At 35.7% G+C, this 18,832-nt stretch overlaps 1 long non-coding RNA gene across 1 annotated transcript; it reads right to left on the bottom strand.

The window, feature by feature from the left end:
- Positions 1–15: 15 nt before the first annotated feature.
- On the bottom strand, positions 16–18,463 carry LOC104910176. Its single transcript, XR_004159189.1, has 3 exons — positions 18,090–18,463; positions 17,770–17,824; positions 16–3,713 (listed from the first exon to the last, which is right to left on the bottom strand). It is a non-coding gene; the product is annotated as an uncharacterized LOC104910176 (long non-coding RNA).
- Between the last annotated feature and the right edge of the window lie 369 nt (positions 18,464–18,832).

The following is an 18,832-nucleotide window of genomic DNA, read 5'->3' as shown; positions in this document are numbered from 1 at the left end:
ACCACAAAGAAGAGAACTTCTTTTCTCTTCATCATTTTGCTTTGTTTTATTTTGTTTTCCCGGAAAGAAAATGGTGTGGCTTAACCCATCTGGCTTTTACCCAAGTGTTTCTAGACAGGTATTTAACAGGAAACAGATACTATGTTCAACAAAAAATGTACCAAAGATAAATGAACTCAGAGCCCTAAGTGATCTAGAAGATTTATCAGGACCTTCTGATTTAGCTTACTACTCTACTATCTCATATTATTTATAATGAAAAATCAAAATATTTCACTGTAATTTTGCTCTGCTGCCACCACCTTTTATTGCCATCTTGTGGGTCATCTCTTAGAAGATCTCCTCTTCTTATAAAAAGAAAAAAAGGTGGGTTTAAACTCACTAGTTCTCAATGTTTCAAAATTGATTTTGAAATCTGTCTGAAATATCATTCCCTCTCTATTAAATTAAATCAAATTAGAGCCGATCAAGAAGCACTTGTTTCAGCATTTATGCATATACATCCTTCATATGTGCTTAATTAGTCTTTAGAAATAGCAAAGGTCATGTAATTCTTGCAGCATGACTGAAGGGGCAAGACAGCCTTGAGTCTTGATGGCCAATTAAAAGCATGAATGGTAGCAATTCAATTTATACTGAAAATTTGAAAGGAAAGAGAGTATGTAGGAAAAACAAACAAAAAACACCAAACACAAAAATAATACTATGGAAACATAGAGTCATTATATACCTATCTTGACTGTGAAGTAGCTCAGTCTATACATTTTTCCTTCTGACTGTCATCAGGATAAAACTGGGTAACTCATAATTGACTTCAAACACTCACCAGCTCCAGTCCTTTGCACAAATCCAAAGATGATACAAGCTAAAACACTCTTACTGGAATTTACTCAGGCAAATAGGCAGCGACCAAGGTTAATCACTCTGTACTACTACAACCTATTTGCATATCACATGAAACTTCCTGAAGTTTAGTTTGAATTTGGAAGTTTCTGTCAGAATAAACTGACTGTTTTTAGGAAGATCTTTGTAGGCAGTTATGTAGTAACATTCAAGTAGTCACTTGAGAACTAGATCTCTAGTTCTTAAATGGTTTCCTAACAAACTATTACTACTTATGTTGTTCTAAAACTTCTGAGAAGTACTCCAGGCACCCGAAAATAAAAGGCTACAAACTATTCCTCTCAACATCACTTGAGCCAGTGAGAAAGAAAAGCGTGAGGAAGAAACATATCTGACTTATACACTCCGGTTTTTTGCTCTAGCAAAACCTTTCCTGGAAGATACAGCAGAGAAATGTGTCTCCCTTGAGCCTTTATACCTGCAAGCGAAACAAAAATGAATGCTCTTTCACTGGATGTCCAGCACTCTTTAAACAGGTCCTCCAATCTGAGCCAGTAAGCCACTCACAGAATTAAATGCTGGCACTGGACACCAGGGTCCAGATGGCCTGATCTTGTTCTGGACATTTTATCACCTCTTATCTACATTTCTTATAAGAACATGTACATCCCACATTCACAAATACAAACTGACATATTCAAATGAGGCTATTTTCTTGTGTGGATATTTGGCAGTGGTTCTGCCTCTTTCTGTTATGCTTTGTCACATAAAGCCTTTCTCATTTTTAGGGATTCATGAGATTTTTCTTAATCTTTCTCAACATTTACTCCACAAACTGTAAGCATTTTTGTGTGCAATAAGAATACATCAATATTTTTACCAATCTCTATCTGTCCTTTACTGGTTTTGAAAATACACCACCCTACTGAAACTGCTTTGGAAGGGTAAGAACTCTCCTCCTCATCTGCCTTCACTGTGACACTTCTCTACCAAAAATTCTAATTGCAGCATGCATGAGATCAACATGCGTCTGCAACCATACAGGTGTCCAGCTTACTTCATGCACTCTCCATTGATGAGAGATGAGAACATCTCCAATCCTGAGGTAAAGCTGAACATGTTGGATGGCCCCAACACACACTGGGCACCTGGCTCCAGAGAACTGCCTGGCCTGTTCCTCCTCTTCTCCACTCAGAGTAAATACAGGCCTGAAACAAGGGGCTGAAAACTCAGAGTCTTTCTTCAAATCTGTGTGGAGTCACTCATATTTCTGAAGTTTTATTGAGATTTTCATCATTTTTACTGTAGCTAGAAATTAATTTGGGAGTAAAATACATAAGCATCTCAGTTGTATATCGGTTTTTAGCTTAGTAGCTGTAGAAATAAAACTGGAGACATGAACTCCAGTCGCTCAAAAACACAGACAAATGAATTTAACATGACTTGCTAATGTTGACTGAGTAATCTCCTATCTATGAATTATCTCATTGTTGGTTTTCTTTCTGGAGTTGAGATGAAGAGCTGAAGGAGGACAAAAACTCCTGATTTCTCTGAATATTTTAAATGCATATAATCACATGTAAGCAACATATACAGGCTTCACACTAACATCTCATAAAATACTTTGTTTTCTCCCCTTTCCTACGTAGCATTTATTAAATAATCAGAATCTTCTAGACAGAAAAACATCTGAGTCTACAGTACGAGTCAATATTCTTGCTGTTTTAAACAGGAGAGGCTAGGATACTTCTACATCTAACCATTGTGATTTTGTTTAAAGCATAGTTACATTATAGTCGAAACATGCATCCCTCATACCGGTCTTTTCTATCATCTCTCAAATTGTCTTCTCTATTGTACAAAGGTTGCTCCGAAAGTAATGCCTCCTATTTATTCCTATTTACAGCAGATACATAGGACACAATAACACTATTTGATAGAGCAAATTCTCAGCTACAAAACACTATTTTTCAACAAAGCCACCACCATTAGCAATGCATTTTGACCAGCAGTGAACAAGAGCCTGCATGTTATGTTCATAAAAATTTGAACTAGCAGAAATGACCTACCATCCGTGTCACTATTGCTGAAATGCACCAGGTGTCACTGCACTGTGGTCTCATCCACTGTTTGATCTCCATAAATGTTCAGCAAGCATCAATGAATGTCACTGGGTTCCAATTTTTCTGCATGGAGGAATTCAATTCTACCCCTTTGCTTCATCCATGCTCCCAAGTCATATGCCATTTGATCAGGCTGTCCTTCTGCCACCTGTCACATGGCAGCAAAATGTAGGGGAATGGTGGTGGAATGGTTCAACTCCTAAGCAATATCACCAACATTTGCCTCCGATGTTACCAACATAATTAAATAGGAGGTCTTACTTTCACAGCTGCCCTCATATTAAAGAAAACATTGTATAGTTTTTGGAAGAGCTTATAAGAAGATAATGCAAGTATACAAATTACATCATATTTTTCAAAGAGCAAGTTTCAACGCAATGAATCTTACAATAAACAAGACATTCTCTTGATAGGAACAGTCAGTATCTGTCAGGCATATTTCCTTAAAAAGACATGAGTTGATATTAATAGCAATCTGTCGTTGTCTCTATCAATCAGGAATTGCAATCAGCCACAAACACACCCTCTAGTTCTCCTTCAATCAGGGAAATAGTGCAGAAATTCAATTGCAAGTATTTAATAAATTCATAAAGGGACCACACTGACATACCCTGATTTAAACAAGGACTTCTCTTTCACTGTGAGCAGCTTCATCATTTTCTTGAGTCTTTGTAAGCAGCAAAAAGAACCACGAGCCTTAAAATCAGTTGTTTGTTTTGTGGAGGTTTCACTTTTCATTCACATTTACTATGGAAAAACAATCAAAGTGTTGGAACAAGTACTAATTAGCACTGATGAAAATGCTTGTCTTTGTTTTTCAAGTGTTTTCTGGGAATGAAAAAGTAGGTTACCTGCCAGCTCTTCCTAAGCAACCACTGTAACAAAGCTCCAGAGCAGACTTCCCATTTCCCAGTGAAGTATCACTAAAAAAAACTACCATGATTTTTTTTTTAAAGCAGAATACTCTAGTAGATTATTTTTCCCAGTGGTATGTTTAAAAAATCAATGTACTTTCAAAGTTCCTGTAAGGAACAGAATTTCACTTATGCAAGTATTCGTGGAAGCTTCAGAAATGCATTGCAGATTATTGTTCATTATCAATGAGAGTCTTGCTAGATAGTGCCAAGTCTCCAGATAGGTATCATTTGTTTTAATTCCCCTATGGGAAATTTCATCCTTTTCCACTGTCCTAAAAAAAAAAAAAGCAAGCAGTAACTATGTGTTTATATTACCTCTGGTGCAATCAGGGGATGCTATTCTTAAGTAAATTTATTTTATAAGTGATGTTCATCAGAACAGGAAGGCAGGATTTAGGGTAAAGCAAAGATGCTGTCTGGCAGCCTTGGAAAGAGCAGAAAAAGTGTTCAAGTTGCAACTGTCAAAAGTTGAATTTGGATAAACCACTGAAGATTAGTTTTCTAGAGGCAACATGAAAATGAGTTTTAAAATATATATGTGTGTGTCTGTATATATATATATATATACATAAATATGGGCACTTAAATAGAATTCAAAGATAAATATTTATACTACTATGAATAGTGTAATTTGAAGCTTCTTCTGTTTAAGCAGAAGAAGAAATGCAAAATAAACTCTGTTCCTGTCAGAAAATGTGTAATACGTACAAATTGTTCATATACTTGATACTTTAGAAAACTGCCAATGATCTTCCCACAATATATCTCTTTCTAGAGGATTTTTATTACTACTTGCTTTTTAAAAAAATACTTTTGAGAGAAAAGATTTAAATACATCATAGAACTGCCTTTACAGAATCAAAATATGCTTATAGGGACAAGAACTGAAGCCCAGGAAATGGAATTTTTGTCTGAATCATCAGACCCAAGCAAAGTGGATCACATAATTCTTTTAGCATTAAATAATAAATTTCAAAATTATCAGACTATAATATTATTTTGTTATGATATTAAATGATTTGCTAAATGAGGATTGTATTGAGCAAGAAATTTAAGCCTCACAGTCCAGGAAACACCACAAAATTATTCCAGACCATCTTTTTTTTCAAAATTTACAGCATGTTTTTGTGTTATAGATTCTCTTGCCTTGAACACTAATAATAGTAACCTACAAGATTACTTTATAGGAGTCATAAAGGTTGACTTATGCTATTTAAAGGTTTAGTGCTTTAGGAAGGCAGTAGGCTATTGTATACTGCGATTTGTCTTTATTAGCAGTTGTGATCCCCTTTGTAAGGTAACTCAGAAGAAAATTTATCTTTCTGTCTCTGATTTTTTTTGGCTTAGTGTATCACAGCAAGCATTTGTTCTAACAGTCATATACATTAAAATATTCAAAATGCTTTGACTTCATTTTGATACACAGCATGAGAAGTTCTAAACACAGGGGCACCATCAGCACATGAACCCAGCTCCTAAACTGAGAAAAGAAGTGTAACCTACTCCATTGTCTCCAAAATTCACTCTCCTGACAACAGAAATAATCAGCAATGATACTTACTAAGCTTTGTAATACTCCATTGCAATAAATTTTTACTCTTAGGGTTTTATTCTGTCGTCCTGAGGCAGTTAACATCACTGTATTTAATTAAGTACCAACAAGTCATGAGCATACCAAAGTAATTTTATCTTATTCAGTGACACCTGAACACAGAGAAGTGTTTTCTGTTCCTTTTATCTAGATTGTTTTCCTGAAAATCAGTTTGAAAGTTCTCATTCTTCACCACTTTTAAATACAGTTCATTTATTAAAAAGCTTTATAATTTTCTGTAAATGCTCCCAATAATAAATGTGATACCTATAAAGAACATTTTCAAAAAACATTTTCAAAAGATGCAAAATAAAACATGGCAATAGAAGTAAGAATCAAAAATAATGAAATCCAGTACCATAGGATCTACATTTCATTAAACAGCATTTCTTAGTCTGAAAAGGAATGGTAAATAGCATCATTGTATTTTACAATGCTTTAAATCATTACACATTTCAACTATTTATGTTATCAAACTTGTCTAGACATGGCTCCAATGACGTTCTTCATTTTGTCCTTTTAATTAGGGCTTTCTGCTCTGATATTTGTAGCAGCACTGGCAAAAGTAATTTGCAATGATGAAAGCCAAACTTATGTGTAGAAATGCAATTAGAAATGCACCACTTTTGTGGAAACACAGGATTCTCATTTAGAAGTAATGGAACTGATTTTGAACAATTTTTCTGCTAGAGGATCGAATAAATTTACTGGAAAAGTTACTAAATAAAAAAAAGTGACAAGCAGATGAAATGTTAATGATTTTACATATTCATAGAATGTTTAGTGATAGTAATGGCTAATCATGTGTTACTTATGCCAATCATCTAGATAAGAAAGAAGTAATTATTGAAAGCAGCCCTTTGGAAACACATCCACAGTGAGCAGAATGTTGAGCCCAATGCATTGTGCATAAAGGCCTGATCAGCAGCCGGGATTTGTCATCCAGCCAGAGCAAGGGTCCTTACTCCCTGAGATCATGATGTTGGTCGCTGAGCTGGAGGCATCGGTTGTGTGTACTGGTGTATGTATTTACATGTGTTTTAGGACAGAAATCACTATCTATGTGGTAGACCAATGGCACTTAGTAAGTTAAGATTAGACTTGATGTTATTGAGTGATAGGGTTTTATTCTTTTGGTAAAAATAGCCCTAAATTCCCCATGGCTAAACAATACCTTTATGTCTGGATGTTCTCTCTTTATAGCACTGGAACATTAACATATTGAGAAAACATAGACAATTAAAGGACATAATATTGATAGTAAATATTTCATGTCTGTATTCTATTAAGATAGGTCACTGGCACCAGACTTCTGTGTACAAAATGTAAGCATCACCCCCTTCCTTATTCTACTTATAATATTTATAGCATGATATAAACCTGGAGTTTAAATAAATTTATAAGGAGAGAATATGCATAGTATAATTATAAAGTGAAATGGATTTAAATAATGTGTAAAATACAGTGGAAATATTAATTTTAATAATACATATATATTTTTCTTGTTACCTTGTAACTTATAGTTCAGAAGGGTTAATTATTCTTCTGTTGCCTCTAAGAAGGCTATACAAATACTTTGAAATGAAAGAATAAAAAATGAAAACAAACTTTTGTATGAAGGTATTTGACTGTTCCAAACAGATATTTTGTTCAATGCATAGCACTAAAGATACTTGTTGGCTTAAGAAACTAATAAGGAAGCAATTTTTCATAATCACATTCTCTGAAGGAAAGAGATGATGGAATAAAATGAATTGAGAAACCCATTTAATGTAAAGAAATCATTTTTATCTGTTATTAGAGACAACATTGCCTTGATTGATCTGTGGCTTTTCTGCTACTAACAATCCTTCATTATCCATGCAGAGTACATACTATAAAACTAAAAGTATGAGCTAACAAATTAAAAGGATTAACTACGTAATTTATAATGTGCAAAGTTTTCAAGCTAAAGTGTATCAATATAAATGAGTTTTGGTCAGAGTTGAGAAATTCTAAATATTCCTACATAAAGCAGACATTTTCTATGTCTTCTTATGAACACAACTCAGGAAACCAATTATATCACTGACTTCGTTCGATTAAACTATTCCATACTTTTTGACAAATGTGCTTTTTAAGAATATCTCAGCAAACAGACAGTTTGGCTGAGCAATCTTAGTCTTTACACTGTCCCTCTGAAATACGATTTCAAAAGGATTTTTAAAAGATTTTCAATAACTGGAGAATTTGCAAAGCAAACTCGCTAACTGATCTGAGCTGGGAGTTGTCATAGTCCCCGTCTTTCCAGCATTTTCTGTCCAAATAGAAGAGGAAGACATCACCTAATCAGTTTTTTATAAAGATCTGAAGATCTATCAAGGAAAGCTTAGAGACCTATGAAGAAGCAGGAAAGACAGTATCTATACAATTACAACTGAGAAGTGTGAGTTTTAACTGGGTTCACATGTGTAAGCCTTATTTACTTCTGTTACTTAAGACTTTGAACTGTATCAATATTGCAAATGAACTTACCAAGCTGTAAATAGTGATGCAGTAATCGTGCTTCACACAAGCAGACTCGAAGGAAAAATCACTTCTTTTACAGCACTAGTGCCAGTTCACAATGAAGCTCAGAGCTCCAGTATATAATGGTAAATGGTAACAGGTAAGTGACTATATGCAATAGGAAATGTTGAAGTAAAAGACAAAATTATGTCTATCTTGTGTATGTTTGAGGTTACAATGCAAGTTAGCCAAGAATAGAACAAAGTTCTTGATTTTCTGAATCCCAAGCACTGGAAAAATTATACTCTTTATGCCTATGTAAATATCTGAGCAGATGATTGGAAAGAGGAAGACAGAACACAGTCTGTTTCTTCTGATTTTTTTTTTAATTCATCTTCTTTATCCTAGACAAATGAGAAAAACAGTAACTCAATCTATAATAGTACCATCCATATGACACAACATTATATTTTACAGAAAGTAGGATTTTGTTGGATTTTGTTGTTGCTGTTTTGTTATTCTGAAAGAAAAAAAATATATGCTTCTGATATATTCAGCAAGGAGGTAAATTCCGTACTGAAAAGATACAGTAGGATTTGCATATAGATATTTCAACTCCCATTCCTCCTGGCACCACATGCTGTGCATGCCAACATTGAAATTTAACAGTAATATGCCAAAGTATTACATTCCCCAGTAATTCCTTTGCAACAGTAGGATTTGTCTACTTACTTCTCTGGCATAAAGCTTTGGCATTAAATTTTATTATAATAAAACAAACAACAAGAGGAGAGCCAGTCTGAGCCTCTAAACATCATGCATTTCCAATGCAGAGTGAACTTATTTCTAACTCATTAGAACTGAAATGGTGCGCAGGATCTGAAGGATGTGTGACACTCTGAAAGCTGAATTTGTAATAAAAGTTATTTATGAACTTGCCTCAGCAGAACAGCTCTTGTAGGAGCATGAACTGTATCCTCAGTCAGAAACTTTCACTCATATAGTTCTCCATAAGAACTCTCTCTAGTGCAAATGTTTTTGTCATCATGTGAGTAGGAGAGAAGGAATATGACAAATGGAAGCTTTTAGTTATCACAGCTCTAAAGTAAAACTTATCAGGGAGAAAAATTCTTACACAGAAAAGAAGAAACTTGAGCATGCAAATTGTATGTAAACGTTACGTACCTACAAGCAAACAGAGTAATTTAAAAAAAAAATAGTAAGTGGAAAAGTAAAGTTAGGGTTGGAAGAAATAGATATATAAATGCTATGGTTCTTAACACTAACAAACTTCCAGAAACAGGTAAGAATTTACTGAGAACATAAATCAATTGTAACAAAAAGTTTAGTGCATTAAACTTTCTTTTTCTCAACAATCCACTGAATTCCTTGGACTGATATGCAAGTTCAGTAGAGTTCCCATGGTTTTTGTTCATTTCTAAAATCATTTCAAAAGGCATCACCATCTAATACTGTAAAGATTTTGCACTTTTGCTTAGTTCTAAGAAAGAGAAGTATTCCAAAATACAACCTAATTAATGTTTACCTAGAAGAAATTCCAGGTAATTCAGAATATTAGAAAAAATGTATTCTCTGAAAGAGACAGTGGAATGGTCTGCCCAAGGAGGTGGCTGACTCATTGTCTCTGGAAGTGTTAAAGAAATTTTTAGATGTTGTCTATGTTTACACATGGTTTCACAGGGAAATATTGTTAGGTGGACGGTTGGACTAGATGATCTTGGAGGTCTTTTCCAACCTTGGTGATTCTATGATTCTATGAAATTCAAAAGTAATGTTCTTGCTAAATTTCACTAGAAAACCTAGCTCAAGCATTGTGCAGTGAAACTACAGGTAATGACAGCTGCAGGCAGTTACTGTTTTCAGGTTTTGGTTTTTTTTTTATAACATCACTAAAAATATCAGAAAGCTTATTAATCACAGATACCCACAGGATTAAACCTGCCCTCCTCCTAGCTTCCATTCTTCACATCAATATCTGCAAGCCAAACCTATTCTCTTATCCAAATGACAATTGGTGCTGTTCTGAACAGCTCCAAGTACTTTTGAGAGAAAGAGAGGAGTTTCTCCCTTAAAAATTTCTAATAGCCCTCTTTTAAACAGCTTGATTTTGTGAAGGTTTGTGACTCCCTGGCTGAAGTAGTATGAACAAGTTTTTGTGCTGTGTTATGACAACAGGGAGTTAATTTAGACATTTTTATGAGTTGGCATATAGTATGTGTGTAAACGTAAGAATATATCTGAGATTGTCAGCTAAAACAAACTGAAGACATTAAACAGACCTGGCAATGTGGGGAAAAAAATGAGTATCAATATGGACAGGCAAATGCCATATAGACAGCTCTTCTCTATTTGTGACATTGCAGTGACAATGTAAGACTTAGAAAAAATCTTTTTTTCCATTCTGAACCTAATGTGTAAAACTCAGATAGTGGCTACTAAACTTAGTATCTTAGTATAACATCCTTATGTGTGCCAGTAAGCGTAAATTCTTGGGTTTACATTTAGGTTAATCTTCAGATTAAAATGACCTCCTTATAACCTGAATGTCATAGTTACATTTCTCTTGTAATAATCTCCAAACAGGAGCTATTTTTATTCACCCTTGACTTATACCTATAAAAAATTTCCAATTTTTTCCCGCACAGTATTTGTTCTTCCCCTTTTTGCCATTGTTGTATTGATTGACTGCAAGCTTAATGGAATTTCTGTGTTCACCTTCTCTTTACATAACAAACTATTAGCTCCTTCATCAGCTTTTTCATTTTCTGTTAGTCCACAAGTAGTAGATCACAGCTCACATTTTAACTTTAATGGAATACCTACTTGAATGTAATCATACAGTCTCTTATAACTATTTCCCAGAAACTGTTTAACCAGATGTACTTGACTGAAGAGGTAACGTTTTCATAATATGATTTTTATAGCCTTTCCACAAATCCAAAATCATAATTAATACAGTCTACCTGTCCAAATCAATAACACTCTTCTAGAAGCCCATTTCTGAATGGCAGTTTGTGGGACTGTCTCCAGTGAATTCCATTACCTGCTAATAAATGCATGCATGCTAACAAAATCTGCAGCAGCCCTGAGGGAAGGATTCATTTTCTGGAAGCAGCAGGCAGTACTCTATTCTCCCTGTGCAATGGTCAAGAGTCACCACTGGTAAGGCAGATAATGGTTTCTCCTTACATTATACAGCAAATTTCCCTGCCAATATCACTAGGCAGACCGTACAGCCCAGCCAATGGCTGCCACACCACTAAGCTCATTTGGAGACAGAAACATTGCTTTTTCTATATCAAAGTTCATAGAATCATAGAATTGTTTGAGTTGGAAGGGAACCTTAAAGCTCATCTATTCCAACTCCCCTGAAATGAACAGGAACACCTACGGCTAGATCAGGTTGCTCAGAGCCCCATCCAACCTGACTTTGAGTGCCTCCAGGGTCAAGTCTTCCACCATCTCTCTGGGCAACCCATTCCAGTGTCTCACCACACTTATTGTAAAAATTGCCTTCCTTACATTCAATCTAAATTTCCCATCTTTCAGTTTGAAACCATTTCCTCTTGTCTTATTACAACAGACCTTGATAGACTATCCACTTCCTTCTTACAGCCCCCCTTTAGACACTGAAAGATCAGTTTCAGGTCTCTCCGGAGCCCTCATCCGGCTGAACAACCCCAGATCTCTCTGTCCTCGCAGGAGAGGTGTTTCATCCCTTGGATCATTTTGGCCCTTCTCTGGACTCCAACAGGTCAATGTCTCTCCTGCAACGAGGACTCCACAGCTGGACATAGTACTCCAGGTGAGGCCTTACCAGCACAGAACAGATAGGCAGAATCACTTCCCTCAACCTGCTGATCTCCACAACAGGTTTTTTTGTTAACATAATCACTGTATCTTGGCTATTAATCAGGAATTAAACAATAAAAACCAACTCTGTACGTCAGGCATATGAGAATAGAACTTTTTAATGGTTTCCATATAAGATAAGAGATAGACATCTGAAAAGAGCACATGCATTGCACCTTTATACTACGCTAAATTTAAATTCATATATAAGACATATGATGCCACACAGAATGCTGTGAACTCGCATTAAAACTCAAGTTATTTGGCTATGTATTAGTTCAATGAAAAAAAGCTGGAGGAAATCTCAGTAACACTTTTCCTGCAACATAACTAGCTTTATTAGCCAAATCAAAATTCTGTACAAATATCATTCATACTGTTTTAAGGATACAGATTCTGAGAAGCATGTATCTTTTGTACAGAAGTTTATTTTTTTCTTTAGAATCACAGAATCCCAGTACTGCAGGAGTTGGAAGAGACCTCTGGAGATCATCTAGTCCAACCCTTCCTTCAGGTATCCAAAGTAAAACAATACGGGTTCCAAATCACAGATATATTGATTCAGCTTTTGTGCTGTTGTGGACCACATAAAATTCAGTTTTATTTCACCCTGGTCTCTTTTTTCTAGAAGTTGTTGCATCCTTAGCAAAAAAAAAAACCAGCAGCCTACATTATCATAGGCAAATCAGTCTGACCACAAGGATCTTGAGAAAAGAAGCAGTGTAAGTGTCCTGAATCATACCACTCAGGAAACATCATGCCAGGTTTTGAATTGAGAGATTTATGTTTATTTATTGGATTTTCCATTAATTTTTTAATATCCTTAGTTATTTTATAATTCACTACTTGTCATTTGCTTTTTGAGCAATTATTATTTCTTTTCTTTATCAACGTTTAAATATATAGCCATAAGAATATGGAATGCAACTATCATTAAATATTTAAATAATCAAACATTCATTAATAGTACAACTCTTTTTGTCTATTAAAGCAATCAATGACTATGCTAATGCATGTATTTCTATTAACACTGGTAAGCCCTCCACCAGTTTCGCATTAAGAATTTGACTGATGATAAATAGCAGCATCAAATTACAACTTTTTTCCCCATCCTTTTCACCCACTATGTGCTTGACCATTAAAAGCCATCCAGCCATTTTTACACTGAACATAATCTTCTCCTTGCTCCTGGATGAAAATCCCTAGTAAATGGGATGAACAATCTACACTTCACCCCCTAGCCACCTCCTTAGACATCCCACCCTAGAAAGGACCATCCACCTGCATACCTCCAGAGCACAACATTCCCTGGGCCATTCTGCTGTGGACAAAGAGGTTCTGCCACTGGAACATACTCACTTGACTCCAGACATTTACTGGAGGAGACACACAAACATGGCTAAGATTTGACAAGCTCTGAAGCTAAGGACCACCTTGCTACGCGTGTACCAAAGCCAGGCAGTAGCAAGGCTGCAACAGGTCCATTGGAACAGGTTCCATTGCTGAACTGCCACCTGTTTCCTCCTGTCCACACTTCATTTTCCCTGCCATCCCCATTTCAGCAGCCCTGCCCCTGCAGTCAGTGCTGACATCTCTGTGCTGCAGGCCTCTTTCCAAAGCCCCCACTCCCACAGCCCTGGGCTCCATGCTGGCCTTGCAGCATGCTAACAGAGAAGCCTATGAGGGGTTCTACGATCCGGTCGATGTGACAGCAGAGGTTCTTTCCTAGCTCTTTATGCTACAGCTCATCATGCTACAGCACATCTTGTCTCTGCTACCTGCCATGTCACCCACCCTGGAAAGGGAGCTCACAGATTGGAATTCCATATCAGCATGACACACACTAACTGCACAGTCCTCCAAGACTTAACTTGCCTGCTTAAAAATGCTCTTTAATGATTACATACCTTTTCCATCTGTTTTGATCCATAAAGTGTGTCAGCAGTATGTTTTCTCATTTTCTCAGAACACGTGCTTTCTTTTCATATGCAGAGAGGATTATATAAAGGGCTTTTTGTTTTGTATTTTCGATTTGCATGACATACACTTATCAAGCAATTTTCTGACAAATGGGTTTTAAAGTAGTGTCACGTTACAGTACTAGACTTGTATGGTTATTATAATAAATTCTTTACAGTCTTCTGTTGATTATATGCAGGAAAAAAAAAACAATTTCTTTGTCACAGTCACAGAGAATATATGATAATTTCCATTTAAAAGCAAGCTGCTAAGACCCCTTTCTACTGCTCTGAGCTAAATTTTGACTGGCTATGTTCATATGTCCTTGTCAGAAAAATGTTTGAACAGATATTTAGTTTCAAAGGCACATGATGAAAGAAGAATAGCCACTATCCTATTTCATGAATACTCCAAGAGAGGCTCATTTTCCAATCCCTGAAAAGAAGGATTTCACTGAATGTCATCATCCAGTGTCATCTACAGATTAATATGAACATGTTTATTAAGATAATAGAGGTCTTAGCACCCTCTATTCTGACTGCAATAAAATTGGTGATTCACACAAACTGAGCACGTGACTGACAGAGACTCTCAGAATGTTCCTGCACTGCATGCAGGCACAATCAAAGGAATATTTTGCCAGCTTCCATAATTATCACTAGGATCTCTTTTACTACAAGGAGACTGCTCTTAGCTTTCTCAGCATAAGAGTATTTGATGATATCAGCAACATACAAATAAATGTATAGATAAACTCACCCTATACATTTCTTCTTCTTAGATTTTGGCTCAGAAGTGAATTTGAACAGACTGCTTGTTTGACTAAATGAGAGGAATATAGTCTATGTGCAATTTCTGTTTAAAATTCTTAATAATATGAAGTTCCTAACTGTTGATTTCCCTAAGATGATGCACTTCATTATTGATTTTAAAAAGTCCAAAAGGAAAGCCAATATCTACTACAAATATGGCCAGGATACAAGCAGTATTTTTATTTGTGATATTCAGTAAATCATATTTCTTGTTTTCTTTTCTTATATATTCTTCAATCCTTGGCAAATATGCTTCGTCCAAATAAGGCATATAGATATATATATATCTTTTTTAAAACTGTTTGGATAGTTTTCTTATTTAGGGTCACACAGGGAAGGGAAGAGAAGAGGAGAGAAAATGGAAAAGGTTTTGGCTTTCCCTCTCTCAGCCAGGCTTGAGAATTTTTTTTTTCATCCTGCATCAGAGCTGTAATCACAGAATGATGAGCTACTCAAAAAACAATTCAGTCTGAGACAAACACTCAGCATGGAAATTTTTAGTCTGAACACTTGAAGTTTGGCAATGTCATAAGCATTTGAAATGAGAGAAGAAATTAAGCATTTCCTTGATACAGTGAAATAGCTTATATTTTAAATAAAGTCATGAATCTTTTAAATACTAGCCACTTTTAGTTCCTGCTCAGTTTTTACTATGATAGCCAGCAAAATAGTCAGCAAGTTCAGGGAGGCAATTGTACCCCCCATTCTGCTCTTGTGAGACACCACCTGAAATAATGTCTCCAGACCTAGAGATCCTAGCCCAAGAAAGATGTGGAGCTGCTGGAGTAGATCCAGAGGAGAGATATGAAAATGATCAGAGGACTGAAGCACCTCTTCTACGAAGAAAGTTTGAGGGAGTTGGGCATGTTCCACCTGGAGAGGAAAAGGCTCTGGGAAGGTTTCATTGCAGCCTTACAGTACTTCCAAGGAGCTTATACACAGGAAAGAGACTAACTTTTTACTTAGACAGTTATTAATAGGACAAAAGGAACTGGTTTTAAATTAAAAAGGGGTGAGATTTATGTTGGATATTCGGAGGAATTTTTTTTACACAGAGGATGGTGAGACTCTGGCACAGGCTGTCCAGAATGCCCCCATCCCTGGAGGCATTCAATACCAAGTTGGATGGAGCTCTAGGCAGTCTGATCTGGTGGGTGGCAGTCCTGCCTACATCAGGATGATTGGAACTGGATGGTCTTTAAGGTCCCTTACAACTCAAATGATTCTATGATTCCATGAAAATAAATATTAATTCTTGTGATAATTTAGAAACATATGGAGAAGCTAGTCATATCAAGACTGAATATACAGAAATTTATTTAAAAAAAATCTGTTCTTGTAAAAAATCCTTAATAGCTTAACCACTGCTGAAGAGAAATTCTGTAGCTGCCACATGCCATGCCTCTCATAGAATGTGATCTTGTTCAGGTGAAACTGTGCACAAGTGTGGTTAAGATTGAAGGCCCATTCACAGTTTGATAACTGTTCCTCCTTGATTACTTCTGGTTACCTTTAAACTTGCTTGCTAATATCAAACAAATTTAGAACAACAACAGGAAATTAAACAATTATTATTTTCCATGGCAATTTGCAGCTGGATAGAAAATGGAGATGCAGATGAGAAGAAACTCAACCCTTATACACTCATTTTGACAGCAGTAATCCAGTTAATTAAGTAGTTTACAGCGCAGCAGCCAGTCAGTCACCTTATACACAGCGGCTTCAAGACCTGTGTTATCTTATATGCACCAAAGGAGCAGGAGGGTATGGTATGCATTGGGAAGATATAAACAATGGAGACAGAATGCTAAAGTAAATTTGTTTTGCTTCTCGCCAAACAGCCTAACCACATGCCATGCCGTGCATATGAAATGTTCAGCAGAGAAGTCATTTTCAGCGTTATTACTTTCCATTTATTACTTGTATCTCATTCATGTTAGTAAGACATTGTATCGCTACTTAAAGTCTCTGTGAGACAATCAGAACTACCACCTCTTCCCTCCCTTACACACTTTATTAAAAGGCAGTTTATCTGAATGTGAGACTTTAGATAATTCAATATAATAACTCAATAGAACTTGATAACTCCCTAAAGTCTTGGAAGAAAGCTTTTCAGAGTTACTCTATTTCTAGTAAGTATGTTTGTATGATACTTCAAAACATGAGAAAATTATGTCTTCTCTCTACCAAATTTGCCACAAACATGGCTGAATTCCCTTGACATTCTACCTTGCAGAATATAAAAGGAAGTGCAAAAACTTTTAGGGGGAGGTCATCAGGATTTATGGGGAGAACAAATTTATGCAGAAACAAGGCAAAAGAATGGAAGACTCAGAAAGCCATTACAAGAGTAAAACAATTTAGTATTGTATTATGTAGAGTACTAAACAACTTCAAACAGGCCAGAGGCCTACAAATAACTATCAAAGGAACTTCACACAGTTCAGGATCAGAATCTATATGGTTTGTTAAGTCAAAACATGACCAGTCTGCAATGCATTTTTATATATCCAGGCAGCCTTTATTTGTCTAGTTTAACTTAAAGTATTTAGCTCCTTGGGAAGAGATATCTACTAAGAATGAGCAGATGTCTCTTTTAAAACTACTTATCCTCAAAACACACCAAACACAGTGTCAGATCTTAGATCACAGATCATACACAGTGAAGTATATACTTATTTCATTCATCAGTATTCAACATTAAAGCAAAACAACAACTTATGTCACTGCCTGAAATTCCCAAGAATCAACTAAACAATAGCAATATATATTTGTATTTCACGTTAATCCACTATAATGAGTTTATAATATACCATATGTTACATAAATAAATAAATTAAAAATTAAAAATTTATATTTAAACAAATAAAAAAAAGAAGTATTGGATATCTTTTTTTAAGATCCTATTTAGAGGAACAATGAACTCCTCTTTTTCCCTTTCTCTCAGACACACTATATTAACACCATAGTGTAAAAGATAAAAAAAAAGTTAACAAATAGATTATTGTAACTTCTTCCAGTTAATCATTCCATTATGCTGGATGTTCTTACAGCAGTCTTCAGTCTCTTATCAAACTGATGTCAGGTATGTCTACTGATTCTCATTAGGAAGAAAGGAACAATTGAGATAGTTGAAAACAAGAGCTAGTACAAAAGCATTCTACCTGGGCACAGCTTGTCAGAAGATATGTACAGTTGTTGCAGGCTCCATTATAAGATCTGTGAATAGTAGAAGAAACAAAGTTAAGATGAGAAGAGCATAAATCAGAGAGGATTTGAAGATGCTCATATGCTGTTGAGCTAAGATTCTGTAGTAGCAGAAAGACATTCTGAATAAGAAATCTGTCTCTTCTATAGAAACATGAACATGCATTTTCCCTAACCAGTTTCTTTAGAAAACTTGAAACACAGGTTTTGTATAGGATGCAAAAACAGTGCTGTCATTATGAAAAAATGAAAATAAAGATGAAAATCCTTGTCCTACCATACACAGCAGTGTGTTCACTTTCTTTTATTCCTGAACAAATTCCATGGCTCTGTAGTATAAACAGATGGGAAATCAAATTGTACATCAATGACTTGTTAGTTCAAGCTTCCAGCAGAGATTATTGCAGAAGTTTGCTATAAAGTAAGAGAGTACACTACCTTCTTAATCCTTAATTCTTGCTCTGATTAAAACCCACAAAAATGGTTTTGCCATCAGCCACACTAAAAAATTGCCTCTTCATCTGAGAACATTAATTTGATCAAGTATATTGGGGATTTTAAACAATCCCTTTTGTATTTTGAAATGACAAATTTTCAGACTGCAACAGTGGAAATGTGAAATGTTTTGTGATGTTTATTTTTGTATGGGAACTGCTGAATCACGGCCTGAAGCTCTGATTGATCACCTGAGACAAGCAACGAGTCAGCTACAGGAGCACAGGTGAAGGCAATTCACCTGTGCTGCTGGAAGGGTTGGAGATGGCTCCACCTCTCCTAGACCCATTTAAGAGCTGACTACCAATGGGGAAGGATCTCTTCTACAGATCCTCTCCTCTGGAGTTTCATAGTGAGCCCGGGATACAGGTAAGCGTTCTATCTCTTCTCTTTTAGTAAAATAACTGCTTAGCTAAACTCTCTGATATATTTCATAAATATAACATCTGTACATTCATTGATTATACAATTTTTAAGAAGAGACAACTGCATGTGGAAGGCTTCTCACCATATGGATATGTCACA

Source organism: Meleagris gallopavo, chromosome 3 (assembly GCF_000146605.3).
Source record: "Meleagris gallopavo isolate NT-WF06-2002-E0010 breed Aviagen turkey brand Nicholas breeding stock chromosome 3, Turkey_5.1, whole genome shotgun sequence".
Taxonomy (NCBI): Eukaryota; Metazoa; Chordata; class Aves; order Galliformes; family Phasianidae; genus Meleagris; species Meleagris gallopavo.
The sequence above is the reverse complement of the archived record's forward strand: the minus strand, read 5'-3'. Positions and strand labels throughout refer to the sequence as shown.